Raw genomic sequence first — 17,735 nt, 5'->3', positions numbered from 1 at the left:
TACATGTTATAATCGATTGATTATGCAATTGTTATTTAGCCCTCTTCTTAATATTGATAAATACATAGTCTTATGATAATAGACCACAAAATTTACTACACATAAAAAGTAAAATTCGTCATAATTGTTATCACAATTTTGTGAATAATTTTCAAAGCATTTCCTTTAACTGTTATCGTTGCCCTCTATTATAAGGATTAGTTTTATTCATCAATCTTTGCTAATAGAATAAGAATCAAATTTTAAACCTTAGGGTTTTTAAATATGTATTTGTGTATGTGCACTGTTCCCCCCCATTTATGAATTTATATCTATTTGTCATAATAATAATTATTTCCTATCACGTGACTCTATTCAAATTTCAAAATATTTTAAAGGAGCTCAGAAGTATAGTGTAGATGAAAAACGAAAGAGAATTTTGACGATGTCGTATATAATGCACAATTTGCCATGCAAAATTGGAGTACGCATAAATCTTTAAGAATAATTTTTGCTGGATGGTCAAAAACGTTGTTTGCAAAAAATTTTTTTATGCAAATAAAATACATTTATATTCCATTGAGCATAATTTTGCCAGTGTCAATGAGTTAAAACAATAAAAATTTTAAATGCTTACTTTGCGAAGATGTATTATAAGATATTAAAGCTATACCTTGCCTACAAATATTGAACAAATTTTTATAAAAATGTTTTCGATACTTTGATCTTACATAAATACAATAAATTCAAAAAATGCGTTCAATTTTAGTTTGCAATATTTTATTCAGTATTAACTGATTCTTGGTACATGGCCTACATTTAATATCTTAAATTATAAGCCTATACTTGCAATCCATTTTCATTGAATTTTATAGGAAATTCTTTTCCATATTTTATTTGGTTCTTTTTTGTAGAAACTATGTTATACATAGAAAATTAATTTTTGTCATTACTTGCTCTAAATAATTTCTAGATTGTTACTTCTTTTATTTTATGTCTGCATGTATGCGTATGCTTTCTACATATTCCTTAAAGAACTTTTCTGTGTTACACAATAGCATAATTAAGAAATGAAAATTAAAAAGACCAGAATACAATATTATTATACATTTATAATACCGTACTATTATAAATGTAAAAAAGGAAGAATGTAAGGATGAAATGAGAAAGGATCGAGAAAATAATTGTTAAGAATAATATAACAAGCTCCATTGCAATGACAACACTATAATAAAATATCGCTTTCAATATAATAATATGAACTTCAATGAATCCATTGAAAGTCAACTAATTTTTTTTAATTCGCAATAATAATTAAAGTCCTTGACAGTATAGCATACATATTTTTTAATATCATATAAGTTATATATCTATATAAGTTATATATGGTATGAAATACAAAAATGTTCCAATTTTGTAAATAAAAAAAATTTGTGCATGTATGTATATTACAATAAATTCAAGGATGTGCATATGTACCTTTAAATACAATTATCGTATATCCTTTTTTTTCATCAGCGTTTCTAGTAATACAATTATAAATTTTATTTCAAGAAGTTCTCTGTTGATGTTGTTGAATAATACACAATAAAATAATTAATGAATGCATTAATGTTAAATTGTATATCATGTATTTGTTATAATATAAGATTTTGTACAATTTATACAAACTCCAACATGCAAAATATACAATATTAATGTATTAAAAAGAGGAAAATAAAATGATTAATGTGTTAAATATATATGAAAATGTCAGTTATGTCAAGATCTTGCTGCATTCGCAGTGCTGTTTAGTACCTATTTTATTTTTGTAAATTATGTAGTCGAATACATTTGAAGCCACTTACAATTCTTGAAAATATAACAAAAAAAATAAATATAGGAATGAGGAAAATAAAAATTTGCATTTGAATATCCTTGAATCTCAAAAATTCTGTTTTTACAAAATTAATTTTTAGCACTTCAATTATTGATTCGTTCTGGTATTTTTTTCTGGTAACAAGATTCCGTTTTAATTTGTAAATTTAAACAATTCAAAAGTTTTGTAAAATATACGTTAATTTCCTCCTTACAAAAAATTCAAAGCTACAAAAAATTACGTTAAAAAATAATAATTTCAATCTCCCATATGTATTCATAGTTAAAATCACTTTATATACAACCTTTCTTTGCAATTTACAAGTTTAGATTATTATAATTCAAATGAGTCACTTATAAGCTTGTCATCCCTTTTGTTTTACTTCCGAGATTAATTGACGCATATTCTTAACGAAATTCAATTGAATTGAAAATGAAAATGCACGTGCCTCCCAGAAAACAGGAAAAATTATGATTTTCTTCATTTTTTTCGAGTTGTAATTTATTTTATACATTTATAGATAAATTTTTTAGAGGAAAACTATTTTAATTGTTAACGTTGTGATGTATGTAATAAATATAAGGTGTAGCATTTGAGGTTAATCATTTAATTTCTAATCTATTATTAGAAATAAAACCAGTACTTAGAATCGATTTTAATATTCATTGTAAAAACAGACACAAATCAGTTCATACAAATTATCTATACCCATTGTAAAATTTTTGATTTTTTTACGATGACAACTGAGTAGAAGATATATTATTTTGGAAGTCTTAACAAATATAGTTTTAACAACTAAAACAGCCAATTCAAAGTAGATTTGAAGTAGATTAGTGAAACAAAATCGAGGAAGGTTGAATTACAATCGAGAGTACATTTGAAACTTGTTTTTCAGTAAATATTTTACTTAGGTATTTTGTACTTATTTTCGTACCAGATTTACCTATAATGGTACATCCTGTTCCTACTACACACAAAATGTAAAAATTTTCAAATGCATCCGTTTTCCAAAATACAGACAGAAAAATATTTTAGTAATTTTTTGTTGTTGCTTGTGAAACATTCAATAATTTCAATTGCTGAATTAAGACTAATTGGCTGAAATATTTTACACTTTCATATTGTATACTGTATATACATTATGCAATTAAAAGACGACATTTTCTTTATCTTATTATTTATACGATTGATTTGCTTTGTGCCAAGAATTGTGTGACTCAAGTAAAAATTGAGAGTATAGTATAAAAGAATTCAATATTCAATAAATAGAAAATTAAATTGATGTACGGGTACATATTATTTCAATAAAAGGGATGAAAATTCTTTTGAAATAAAATTTTCAATGAATTGTTGACGTGTGCAATTACTGTGCTTGTGTATTTATCTATGAAAAGGTGAAGTTCAATAAAATGAAAATTATAAAACCGGAAAGAAAATGAAATTGCACAAAATGTTTTAAAAATTATTTAATATTTTTGTGTCAATTTACAAGATTATAAGATATTTTCTTGAGATAAAACTCAAGTCATATTGTATCAGTGTACGACAGACTAAATGAATTTATAATTTAACAATTTTTATTTCTTAAATAACATCACTTTGGATGTAGTGTTGATTAAATATTCGTGATAATGATCAGTTTAGTTTTAGTTGCTACAAACGAATTATTCAGTAAATGATCTCAAAGGCCATTAAAGAGCTCCCGTTAGTGTGAAAATAGATAAGTAAAAAAGCAGAGTCGTAACGTACTCCTTAACGTTATTATTTACCAAATGCGGATATTTTTTATAAACAGAGCTCTTTATATTATTGATTAGTGTGCTAATACATTGCATTGATTAAAACAATCTAAATTAAAGAGTACTGCCAACTCTATCTAGCGTATCTTCGTTAAAATTTGCAAAAATGGCAGTATTGAAAAAAATTAACAGATGGCATTGATGGTTTAACCTGTTTTTGTAAATTGAACTTTTTTTGAGATTTTTGTTTCATTTTTGCACTGATTCGATTTATAACTGGTTAAAATTTCAGTTTCACAAAAAAAAACTTATTATATCCTTGTTTTCTCAAGTAGAATAATTAATGTTTTAGTCCTTGTTATTCTTTATATTATATTAAATTAACTTTTCTATTGTGCGTTTTGGTTTGAATATTTAATATTTGTAAATAGGAAAAAGTAGGTAGAAAAATGTTACATTATATATTTAGATGTGTATCCAAGATAAATAAAAAATTTTCGAATATGTATTCAAAATTTTAATTCTCCAAAGTTAAATAGTGGTTAAAATAAAAGCTAATAAAAATACTCCGAAAAATAAATTTTAAATGAAACTCCGAAAATGTTGGTTTGGATCTTCAATATTGTTAGAATCTCGGATAGGTTAAGATAAAAACCTGATATAGGGAAAAAGCATGTGATGGATAATTGTACTAATATTAAAAGAATAATTGTGAATTTATTTTTAGGATTCAAGGACAGTACAAATTTTATCTAAAAGGAAATTTAATAAAGAAAGTACATATTTTTTTTTTTTTTTTTACAAAAGGAAATTTCTAAATGTATTCAACTGAAATTCTCACATTTTGTGGAAGATAATGTGCGAATGAAAATTATGAATTATTTTTTCATTCACAAATACAAAAGATATATACTAAATTTAATTGTTAGTTAGGACAAATTTGTATATTGGGTTTTCTATTATTCTATTCTCTATTCTATTCTATATTCTATATTTCTATTCTATTTAGTGTTTAAAACAACAGGCTTGATAGCGCTCTGTTTAATGAAAAGGGAAATTTCATTTTTTAAAAAAAGGATATTTCTTAAAAAGTTATGATTATCATAAGTTTTCAATATTATAATGTGCAAATATTGCATTAACACCCAGAAAGTTGGGTATTATCTGAGCCATTACTTTCAGTTAGCTTATTACTATGGAATAAGCTAACCTTAATTACCTTAACATTTGAAAAATATTTTAGTGAATAGTATTGCCGCATTGTTCAATTTTATGGTATAAATTTTTTAGTCAATTTTTATTAGGTTGTGTATGAATCGCCGTGAAATAAAACAAAATTTTGGGAATATTTAATTTAGTTTAATGGTAAATTTTCTCATTTGGAGAATTTTATCTCTCGAGTTTAAATTTATTTTTATGAAATACAGCTATTTACATTTATTTTTATACAAAGTAATTATATGATGTTGGATTAAGTCAATCATCCATTAGCGATTTAATAGTGCACCTTAAATAATTTCATAGAATCTATAGCGTTCAATATCATACCAATATTGTTTATCATATCTAATTATTAGTATATTCTCTTGATCTTTTCTTACATTTTCCATGCAAAATGATTTGTTTCATGTTAACATATTAATTAAACCCTGTTGTAACATGCAGGTATAAATAACTCTAATATTTTCCTCTTCAACATTTCATTTGTTTTCCATTATGTACAACATTAACTCCTCATCCCTACGGAATATTTTCTTAAATGCATGAAAATTTTTTTATCTTGTTGATGTAACTTTTCTAATCAATACTAAAGTAGCTACATATATACATATAAGGGAAAAGATACCGCAGTTTAAATAAATAACATTAACAAGTATTAAACCTCTTGTATTATTTTACTTTTTTATTTGATTTAATCCTATACATACATACGGCATTTTTACTGTATGTAAGTAAAACGAAATGGAATTCAATATCTTTGATTATAAAAACTAAAATAAAGATTTTGATTTGTTTAATCCAATAAGAACATAAAGGAAATAGAAAATAATGCATTTCGAATGGCGTTTTATTTGTATTTTAATTATAAAATAACTTTTCCCATTCCTTCATATTATTATCACATTAAATTCGCATATATATGTATTCCGTTTTATTATATCTACTCCTTCTTTTTAAATCTGAAAATCTTTACCATATTTAACTTCATTTCAATATTGATTTTGAGAAACTACCACTTTTTATTTAATTATATATTTCAATATCTGGAAAATTCCTAATGTGAAGTAGGGAAACGCATACATAATATAGGGAAAAGTTAAAATACTAAGTTTATTAAAGGAATTATATATTGTGTTGTCGCCGAGAAGCTTTACAAAGAAACTACTAATATATTTTGATTGCGGAACTTTTTCAAACATTCTGTTTTGATCTTTTGTAAGTACGGGTAGGTAGGTGTGCCATACGAAAATATGGTTTTTTTTTTTTTTTTGTTTATTATATATACTTTTAGAGTCACTTGTGTGAAAACTAAGATTACAAAACACTGCAAAACTATTAATTTAAGTATGTTTAATATTTTAATAAATATTCAATCGAATTTTCATAGTCTGCAGAACTTTTTTGTGGTATTGACATTTATAGCGTTGATATTAATGTTTGTGTATTACTGAGTTTTAAAAATGCATTGTCCAACTTAAATTTTGAGAATATTATTGCTTTTCGATTCTCTTACTCTTTGTACTCCAAACTCTTTAACTTATTTTACAGTAAAATTGTAAAATTTGACTGTAAAATAAAGTTAATTTAATTTAACAAAATTGTAATAGCTACCACTATAGAGCTAATCCATTATGACTTTAATGTTATATTTTTTAAATAAAAATACTAATAATTAAAATTTTGCTTAATTTTTATGTACTTTTACTGTATGTAAAACAGCCCAATGCTGTGTACAAAATTTACAAATAAATTGTTTTATGGAGTTTCTCACCTTTACCAATTTCTCAACGGAATAGCGGAATGGAATTGGGGTTGTAAAAAAGTGGTAACAATACAAAAAAATAAAAGGGAAAAATCAGAAAAACAAAAAAAAAATTCTTTTACATTTCATTTCGGAAAATTTGCTTTTTTCTTGCTTTAAAAAATTTTTTTGTTAAAAGTTTCGATACCTACTATAATTTTTAACAATTGCTGCTTTGTTATAGGCGATTTTAACTTGTATAACACAAGTTAAGTTTATTGTTGTAAAAGAAGAAAAACTTTTTATGTTTTTGTATTATTCGTTTGTTTTGCTTTTCTCCTTTTTTCACTTCTTCGAACGTCAATTGTAAAAATTGTGCTAAAAAATCAGTTTATTTTATACGAGTACAATTTTTGCAATGTACAAAAGCATATATATAGGGAGAAATAGGGGAATTAAGGAAGAATGAGTTTTAGGAGAATTAACAAGGGAATTACAACTTCATAGAGGAAGAGTTTTTCAAAGTTAATTTCTTCAATATATTTTATTTTTCTCTCTTTGATTGTGTTGCTTTTATATATTGTAATTATACATAATATTGACTATGCGGTATGCAGACAGTTAACATACATATGTAGACACATAAACGTATTATATAAGAAATTTTTTTTTATAAAAATGCTATGTTGTTATTAAATAGGGGCTTCTTTCATTTATCCTATAAGTATTAATCAAGTTTAATCAAAGCTTATATAAATAAAAGCGACAACAATGGTGATAGTGAAAAACAACACCTTACAAAGTTTTATTTTTTGTTTTGTTATTCCTTTTTGGTAGGGTATGAGGTCATTATTGAAAATGGAATGTAAAAAGAATTGGTCTAAAGTTGAAAATAATACTATATATACATATAATATTTATCTATATATATATGTAGTTATTAAAGAAAAGGACAAAATAAATTAAAGTAAAGGTAAATAAGAATAAACAACTAATAAAAAAAAGTTCATTATTTGTTTTACAATAAGTGGCACGCAAAAAATATAAAATCAATTTAAATTACTACTCTGTAGACTACTATAAAATGGATGAGCAATAGAACTTATTGTTCACGGGCCGTCTGTCAGACACAGAAAAATGTTTTCAGCATTCAGAATTATAAAGTTTTAAGTGTGTTTTTCAAGTTATTTTAAGATTTTCAATTTTGATTTGTTTAAATTGAAAATTTAAAACTATGGGTAAAAATCATTTTAAAAAATCAGCTGTAATTATAACAAATTTGTTTCTGTCATAATGAACATAATATGTATGTAATTAAACATTATTGTCTATATTAGATTTATTACTGGTTATAATTTTGAAATGTTTCCTTCAAAAAAATTTCAACAATCAGAGCAAAAATGAAATTTAAGCGGCCCGCACCTTACTTTACTGTTTTACTCTTCATATTTTATCTTTCTTTTTGGTTCCCTAAAGGCAAAGAAATACTTATAAAGGCAGAGTATCTAGGTAGAGCAAACAGGAACATAAGTACAATAGGATGAATACTCGAACATAGATAATAGATTTTTCAAGAAAATATAAATATTTAAATGTTTAATTTGGTACGATTAAAAATGCTAGAAATAATTTTACACTTTAAATGATCATTGCATACTTGTAACATAGAAGAAGAGAAATTTTGGTAATTTATATTAAATACCAGAAAAGATAATAAGAGTATAGAATATTAAAGGAAGTACTACTGATGAATCGTTAATAGAGAAGGAAACAATAACAATGGTAATAACAGTAAAAATAAATTATATCGATTTGAAATATAAGAAAAATGTTATTTTAGAAAGAAAAAGTTGACTAAGAAGTAATCAAGTTTTTGTTTTCTTTGTGTTTTATTAAAAACTTTTCAAAAGAAAGTAAAAAAATGTAAAAAGCATTTGGAAAATAAGGACAATTTTTTAATTTAATTCTTCTATATATACTAGGAAACTGTATATAGAATTTTGAATTTTAAAAAAAAAATGTAATTATACATTTTCGTTTTCTATCAGTAGCCCTGTGACCCAAATATTTCTATGAATGTATATATGCACATATGTGTGTTATTAAGTGTTCATTTGGGAATTGTGTAAATATTGTGAAAAATTAAATTTAAAACAAAAATTTATTGTGTATAAATTTTAAATGTTTGTCAAATTTATCGATAAACTTTTGCTGTTTTACTTTAAACATTTTGCTGTTAATTTCATGTATTTAAGGACGAAAATTTTCGGAATGAATCTCTGTATGAATGCTGATTGTAAATTTGTAGGTTTTGATTTTTAATTTGTTTCTTATCACACTTGCATAAATGTGTTACTATAATCTGTCAATAGTTTTGAGATTAGGGGTATTAAAATATAAGTAATTTTGTTTAATAAACCTCAGATATTCTTTTGCTTTAATTAGTATTGAAAATGAGTTTTAATAGACAAAACATAAATTTGTTATGATGTTCGTTTTGGATAAAGAACTGAATTTTAAATGTTATAAGTACTTTATCAATAGAATCTGTAGAAATTGTACGATTAATGTATTTTAATAGAATAAATAATTATTTAGTGTTTGTTATATAGTGATAGCACAATTATCACGTTAGATAGAGTTATTTAAATACATAAATTTGTAAATTATTACTAAATTTAATCATTACAATTCTATTTTAGCAGTACAAATGTCAAAGTGTGGCTCATAACAGTTACAGATTATAGAGAATCTTACACAGAAGGATCTTACAGATTTTTAGAGGTTGTAAAGATAGAGAAAGGCTAGGCTTTATAGTTATATAGGCTTTATAGTTATAAAAACTATATTAGTTGGTCGATAATTTTCCAGAGGTCTTATAGTGTTATAAAGATTCAATTACTTCTTCAAGGTAACAACCTTTTGAAGACTTATTCAATGAAACTATATTAAAACTCAATTGTTTTAGTATATTTTTTTATTTAAAATTATGTTAATTTAATCTCTTTTTAGTTATTCTTCTGGAGTTACATTGAAAAAGTTGCATCAATCTTGTTTAATTGTTTATATTGCTGTAATTGTTCTGTTCTCGTACATACTGCTTTGAAATATAGATCGATAAGAAGCTTGTATTTTTACACAAATTGAAAATTATTCTAAACATATGCTTAAATTTATGAACTCCTGGCACCAAAAACTTTTTTAATTAAAAAGAGAACCTTTTCTACTTTGTATAAAACACGAGTTTGATACATAAAACAAGCTAAGAAAAAATTTTTCAAATTTTTAGGCAAATTAATTTTAAGTTCAACCATCCTAGTTTATGTATTTTAAAAATTTATGTTTTTTTTTTTTTGTTTTATTTTGTATTTATTTAAATCGCAAATTATAAAAAATTGTCACTATAAATTAAATGTGAAAGTGTGTAGGTAAAACATAATTTTCCTTTCATTATAATTGCATATTTTTGTGCGCTTTTTGCTTTCTTTTACATTGTTTTGATTTGTACAAAAAAAAAGAAAACTTTTCTTTTCATTTACTTGTAAATTTATGATAATTTTAAATTTTTTACTGTTTTTTTTTCCCTAAGCTCATTAATTTGTATTTTTTATCCTATCAAATCTACTATAGGAAAATAAAGGAAAACTGGATAAATAAATTATTTTTCTTTTATTCTTTTTTTTTAATGAATTGTGTCGGTTTTTTTTTGTTTTTGTTGAGTGTATTTAATAAACGCGTCACAAAAATCATAGCGGAAAAAAGTAATTTTCTTAGAAATTTCTTTTTGATGGACAAAGAAATTTTTTTTTCCATTTTGGTGAAAGAAAAACTTTGTTTATCTCGTAATCAGCACGGTAAACATTTAAAAATAAAAATTAAAGAAGCAAAAAAAAAATCATATTTTTTTATATTTTCTTAATGAAAAGCGTTCACAGTAATAATAATTATTATTGTGATGAAAAAGAAAATAATAATCACAGTGCTATGATAATCGAAAGCTAATCCCTTTAGGAAACAAAATTGAAAAGAAATTCGCAAGAGATTGCTTTAAGAGGTTTTTTTTCTTCTTAAAAGAAATGAAATCTGAAATTATTAAAAAAAATTTTTTCTTGCTTTAAATATTAAAAGGATTATTTAAAGGACGTATGAGGAAAAATTTTTATATTGTAATTTTTGTTCAAGAAATTTTGGTATTTCGTTGTTAATTCTGATGGCTGACCATTTTAAATTATAGAACTTTAATTCAAAAATTTATAGGACGTTCAATTAACTCAAAGCCGTGCGTTATTAAATTTGTATAATATTCATTGTAACTAAAATAAATAACATTCGTACAATAATTCGAATAATAATTACATAAAGATTTATACAATTTAATGGATGTCATCAATAACCTTAATTATAGCAAAAAAATATGACAAATAGTGGTTCTTTTTCGGTGTTGTTGAGTTTATTTCAAATTGAATTGCAAATTTGCTAAAAATTCTCTGTTTAACACAATTTACACTATACAGAATAGTTTTCTTAATAATTTTTATAGCTTATTTAGAAGAATATTTATCTAATTTTTATTTTTATTTGTTTGATTATAAGCTTAAATAATTATTTCTGCCAATGGGATAAATTTTAAGTTAATGAGAATTAATTTAAAATTTTTTGATTTTTTTCTTTATTTTCGTATGTTTCTTATTTCCCGTCAAATATTATCAAATCAACCATTATTTTTATCTTCATCATTCTTGTAATAATTCTGTACCAAATAATTCGTCTTATAGTTATCGATTATGCTTAAAAATTAATTCTTGTAATGTAAAAAATTTTTATCATAGTTCCTGGATCAAACTTCAACTTCATTGTATAACAAAAGTCTCCTAACAATAATATGACTCACATTTATTTTAAAATAACAAAAAAAGGATTATGATTTAAATAAAAATATTAATTGAATTTTTCGTTTCACGGAATTTTTTTAATAATATTTTATTTTTATACTTACCTGCAAATTATATATAGATGAAATGACAGTTTTATTTTTTTTTTCAGTTAATTTATTTCACAGCAAAATTGTATTTTAGACAAAAATGAAATCCATGTTCTTTTAGCAGAAAAATGACAAAAAAAATTCTTACCTGGAATAAAAAAAAAATTAAGTAAAGAAAATTAATTTTTTTGGAATTCAAAATGGCATAAGGATTTTTTTATTTTACAATGTAAGAATTATTGACTACATAAAGATAATCACGCATATACGAAATTATTGTGAGACGAGAAAGGGTTGTGAAAGAAGGATAATAGGATTATACACAATAAACTCTAAGAAATTTTTCAAAAATTTTTTTGTTTAATTCAATGCATTTTAAATTATCTTTAGGCCAGACTGAGAAAGGGATGAAAACATGCTGAGCAAAAAGTCATACTATATAGGATGTATGTTTATATTTCAAAACTCAATTCCTTAGTGTTTCAAACGAACTCATGTCGTACTTTGATTTCTCAGTATTTTAGTGGGTGAAGTAGTGAATATATAATACATTTGCATAACACTTTCGAACTGTTCTAAAGGTTTGGGAATGAAAACTAATATTTTGTTGAATATTCAATCACATGAATTAATATTATTGCATATTATTTAAATGTTTATTGGAGGACGTAATAAGAATATTTTGTCAGTATTGAGTATTATACTCGTAATGTTAGCTAAATGAAGCATTAAGATAATCAAAAAAATATTTCAATAACAACTTTTATTTACAATTTCGAAGTACAGAAGAAGAAGAATTTGCATTTCATTAACGTGACACTGATATCACAATAGAAGCGTTTAGATATAGATGCCTCACATAACGTAAATTTCCCATTATTATAGTGTCTATACGATAAATTAAGTAATTTTTAATTTGCTTTATTAATGAATTTATATAAATCTTTTCTAATATTAATTTAACTATACAGACAATTATTTCATTTTAACGTTAACAAACTTATTCTCGAATTAATTTTCTAGGAAGTGGAATATTTAATAAAACAATAAAAAAATAGGTGAGAGGAATAAAATTGAATGATAAAAAGTAGAATCGGAAATTGTCAGTTTCTATTCATAATTAAATTTGAATAAAGTCAATTTATTTTTGATATTTAATTAAATTCCTTTACACTATATAAATTTTGTAAAATTAATGGAAGTTGATTCTTTTGTTATAATAAACTCTTGTAGTAATGTGGATTAATGATTATGAAATCAAGAAAAGGATGTAAAATATTGAAGATAAATAATTAAGGACTGGCTGATTAAAGGAATAATGAAAAAGAATTTTAGGAAATAGATTTCATTAATTGCGATTTTTGGAAGTAAAAGTTAAAACTTACGTACTATGGGAAATCTTTGCGTACATATAATTTCACGTTTTTTAGTTAAGTTGTGGTGGTATGAATATATTTCAGAAGTTGAGGCCTTTTGGATTTTTCAATATAGAATTTTATTGTTTTAATCCCTTTAGAACCGAAGAAGATATCGTTTTCAATCAAAATTTTAAAGTTCTAATCACTCTTAAAAAAAAACCCAATTAATTTTCTAAAATTTCTGGCTTTCCATCCTTGTTTTTTCGTACCGTTTTTCCTATTCATATTTCAATGATAATTCTCTAATTTAGTCGTTAGATTTTTCCAAACAGAATTCCCTCTCTCATGTTTCTGATTTTAGATCAACACTTTTAAAAATTTTTATGATACCAAAGGTTAATGACATTAAATTCTTCAACAAAAATAAATTGTTAAAAATGTTTTTTTTTTGTATAAATTATTAATATTAAAAATAACTTATAATAAAATTGTGTAATAATTTTTAACCAGGTAAATGATTACCTGATTACAAATTATATTTTTCTTTTCCTGAATTTAATTGTTATGATCAAGTAATAAAAATTATTTGTGACATTACAGGAAATAATTTCATATCAGTACAAAAATAACGTTCATATGTTTCATATGTAATATTTTTAATAAATTATTAAAAGTATTAAAAATAATGTTGAAATCAAAAATATTTTCATTTTATGAACTTTATATTTAAGTGAGCAAAAATATACTTTGATTCATAAAATTTTAAATGTACTTAGTGCTAGTTTCTAGGTATCCGTAAAAAAAAACGAATTCTACTAGAGAAATAGCAAGTGCAATTAGTTTTAGGAAATGGAATTTTGGGAATCATACATATTGAGTATACTAACTCTTTATGTAATATGAAAAGTGCAGTCTTCATGACCAGCAATAGGTTATGATTCCTTTCGAATGAACTACTTTTATATTACTAAATTGCATTTCATTTTGATATGAATTACTCGTCTATCATCTACTCTGTTATGCCTCTATGTTCCTTCACCTTAGTGGTAATCCAAAAATCAATCCAATATGATTCACATTTCGAAAATTAATGTACTTTTTTGAATTTTTTTAAAAGTCGAATAATAACTGTCTACTCTAATAAAAGTATATAATAATTATAGCAATGTTTGATTTCTTAAAGAAAACATATTACCTTACCATAAAGTTAAAAATCACCTAGAATAGACACGGTACTATCATAATGAGTACACAGCTACAATAGTTAAAAATTCAAATAATATATAAATATAAAGCATTTTTAAAATGAATCCTATTAGCACATATTTCACATTTACACATATACATAAATATGTATATACATTATGGTTAAATTTACATTATCTTTATTACAACCGAACTCATTATATAAAAAACATTTTATGCACACATTACGCTCATATAGGTTTGCACGAATACACACATCTATGTCAATTCATTGCATATAATACTCACATATTATTATGTTTTAAGAGATAATTTTAAAAATAACGGTTCTCTATTGCAGTAAAAACAAAAAAAAAAATGGAGGAAAACTGTTGAAATTTGCATAATTTATTCTGAAGGAGCTTTTAACGTGATTGCATGCTTTGCATAATTTTTTCCAATATCCTCTATGTTGCGTTTACGAGTATTCCTATATCCTTTTTTTCGTTGTTGTCCTTCTGAATTTTATGTGAATGTATATGTGAAAATGATATGAATATCGTTGACATTTAATTTATTCTTATTTTTTTAATTTTTATGTATTGTTTCATTTTTTTTTATTAAATGATGACATTAAATAAATTTACACAAACATTTTACTAACGCGTACAACATGGATAAAAAATTAATTCGAGGAAAACAGAATAGGAGCAGAAAAATTTTGGGATTTTTTTTCGGGATATTGGAATAAGAGAACAGAATTTTTTCATTCTATAGAGAAATGAATGAATCCACCATAATAGTAATGAAATTTTAAAAATCTGTAATAATGAAAACATAAAAAATTACTTAAGAATTGACTGTTAATGCGTATACGTAAAGTTTTTTATTCAAATAATCTTTGGAATTATATTGTAAAATATAGTTTTCGGATAATGAAACTTTAAACTCAAAAGAAAAACAAATATTTTGCAACCAATCAAGAAAGAAATGAATAAATGGGATTGCTGTTGAAAGTTTTTTTGAGAAATAATATTTTTACAATAAAAAATTGTACATTCACTTAAATATTTTATAATCTAATAGTAGAAAATTTTTAAATTAAATTGTTATTAATAGTATCCAGTTTGCATTGTTATCTTTTAATAGTCAAATATTAAGTAGTGCCTAATTATAGATTGTAATAGAAAATAGCAGAGGAATATAACACAATTGAAACTGAAAAGGCCGGCTGTATATTACTGAAATTATTTGTCTTTGTTCTTATTCATTTCCTTTAATTAAGTATAACTAGCTCCGTAAATTTTATATAGAACAATAATTTTTGTGCCTAATTGTTATTTACCACCTTTCGCAGGTTAAACTACTCAAGATCTGAATTGATTTAATGAATATTTTGGTTTCTGCAGCATGAACACCGAACATGCTTGTCAACATGTTTTGCGTTCGTAAATCTTACATAACTTTTTAAAAAAGTAAAGGCAAAACGTTTTTAATAATTTTATAAAGTTGTGTTTACTTCAATACATATACATACTTTCATATAATATAAGAATTTCATATCCATAATTGCAATTTTCTTTAATTTTTCTTAAAGAGTTTTCCTTATAAAATTTAAATTAAATTGATAATTTCATTTCATTTGAATATTTAAGAACTTAAAGGGAAAAAATGATTATTACTACAGACTGCATAAAAAAATACTATACGCATATCTGATAATAATATATACATCATTATAAGTCTACATATATGGTCTTATGTGTAAGAATATTAAATGCAAATTATAAAGCATAATAATTTTAAAGAAATAGATACCCACCTTACGTACGCATTTTACAAAACACTCATATATGCTGTTGAAATATAATAATTTTAAATTTTTTCCATTTCGAGTTGGTATTTGTATAAGATTCTTTTCCTTTATGTTTTTATGCTATGAATCCTTTTAATAGAAGCTTACTTTTTTTTTTTAGATAAATACTTCAACAAACACTTCAAAATCATAATGAAAAGCTTTCAATTTTGTTCTTATATAATCGCTTTGTGCAATGTCATCGTTTATTTTATAAACCGAAAAGAAATAGAATTTAAAACACTCAACAATATAAAATGAGTCATCAGTTAAGAGTATAATCGATATTAGAGACTATACATATGTATATATTACTTTGCCAACTTAAAATTTGTTGATATTAAAATATTTACTTTCTAAATTTAAATATTTAAATTTTTGCCTTTTAAAATAATTTGAACCAGGTTGGGAATGACACTTCAGTGTACTAGTATCTAATTGATCTTTTTTTTTAATTTTCCATACTTGTAGGTGAAGCAAGCGGATAGGACTATGTATTTGTATTATACACACTTGCATCATAGTACAACGCACATATGTACATTTGCGTGACAGTAGTACCGTTATATATGTTACCGTTATATGACAGTAGTACGTTATATATCTTACATGTAAAATATGGGATATGTAGTTTAATAATTCCACTGATGAAGAAAATAATTTCGCAAAGGAAAACGGAAGTTTGACAATAATTTGTATTATAGACCCGTGTCTATATTTGTGCACAGTTGCATGACAGTAATAAAAGTATGCAACCATATTTTATAGCTAGTTATCAGTCATACCAGATATAATAAACCTCTTAGTCATACTAGATTTTATCGACCATTTTTTTCTCGCATTAGCAAAACGGTTAATAAATGTGTTGATCCAGAACTTAAGTAGAACTCAGAAACATTTGTCATATAAAAAGCATTCGACTGGTATTACGAAAATAAATAAAATAAATAAAAAATTTCTATATATTTTTAATACAAAAAATTTCATTTTCTTCTCCATTTCGATTGCATATGTTAAATGCATTTTTTTTAAACAAATCATATTTTTTATAAGGTGCTGAAATTGAAACAAAACTCACTTTTGCTTTTAATTTTAATTTATATGTTGGAAAAACCTTCAGGAGTACCAAAACCAAAAAATTTTTTATTAAAAAAAAGCAGATTATTTTGCTTCATTTATTCTCAATCATTATTACTCCATCCTCTAATGTCTAGGATACTATACTCTATATAACCTTTTTAAAATAAAAATTCACAATTCCAACATCCAATCTCTGCACCAATCTTTAACTCTGTTACTTTTTTTTTGTATTTACAGCTCAACGTATTTTCCAAATTTACTTAGTCAGTCAGTTTGTTTTTTAATTTTTCTTTTTCAACTTTTCTAGTTCTTTTGATGATGATGATTCCTTATTTGTCTTTGTTTTTTTTCCTTTCCATTTATGACTATGTACATCAAAATGTACAAGAGATAAAAATATGCAAGCCTATGTTGTATACGTGGTATTCTTCTGAAAAAATATCCTTCTACAAAATAATAAATACATTCAATTGGTATAAAAGAGATAGAAGAACATATAAGAGATCATAATATTTTTGTATTTGTTTAAAATTTAGTAAAACAAAAAAGAGAGAAGAAGAAACAGAACAGAATAACCATCATAACGTTCAAAAGGATGAATTTTTAAAATTTTTTCTTTTAATGCTATTCTTTTTTCGGGGTTAAGGAAATGAAATTCACTCATCATCATTATCATAATGATGGAACAAATTTTCAAATATTTCAAATTGCAATGAAATTTCTTTTTTTTTCGCTATT

General features: G+C 24.0%; 1 long non-coding RNA gene across 1 annotated transcript in view; it reads left to right on the top strand.

Moving 5' to 3' along the window:
• The window catches only part of LOC129612693 (uncharacterized), a 36,678-nt gene extending 26,895 nt beyond the window's left edge, over positions 1 to 9,783 (top strand). The window contains exons 2-3 of the long non-coding RNA XR_008697269.1: positions 9,241 to 9,449; positions 9,551 to 9,783. This is a non-coding gene — a long non-coding RNA (uncharacterized LOC129612693). The remainder of the gene's footprint in view (positions 1 to 9,240; positions 9,450 to 9,550) is intronic.
• The last annotated feature ends 7,952 nt before the right edge of the window (positions 9,784 to 17,735 follow it).

This window comes from Condylostylus longicornis, unplaced genomic scaffold, assembly GCF_029603195.1.
Source record: "Condylostylus longicornis isolate FDR11 unplaced genomic scaffold, ASM2960319v2 ptg000076l, whole genome shotgun sequence".
Taxonomy (NCBI): domain Eukaryota; kingdom Metazoa; phylum Arthropoda; class Insecta; order Diptera; family Dolichopodidae; genus Condylostylus; species Condylostylus longicornis.
The sequence above is the reverse complement of the archived record's forward strand: the minus strand, read 5'-3'. Positions and strand labels throughout refer to the sequence as shown.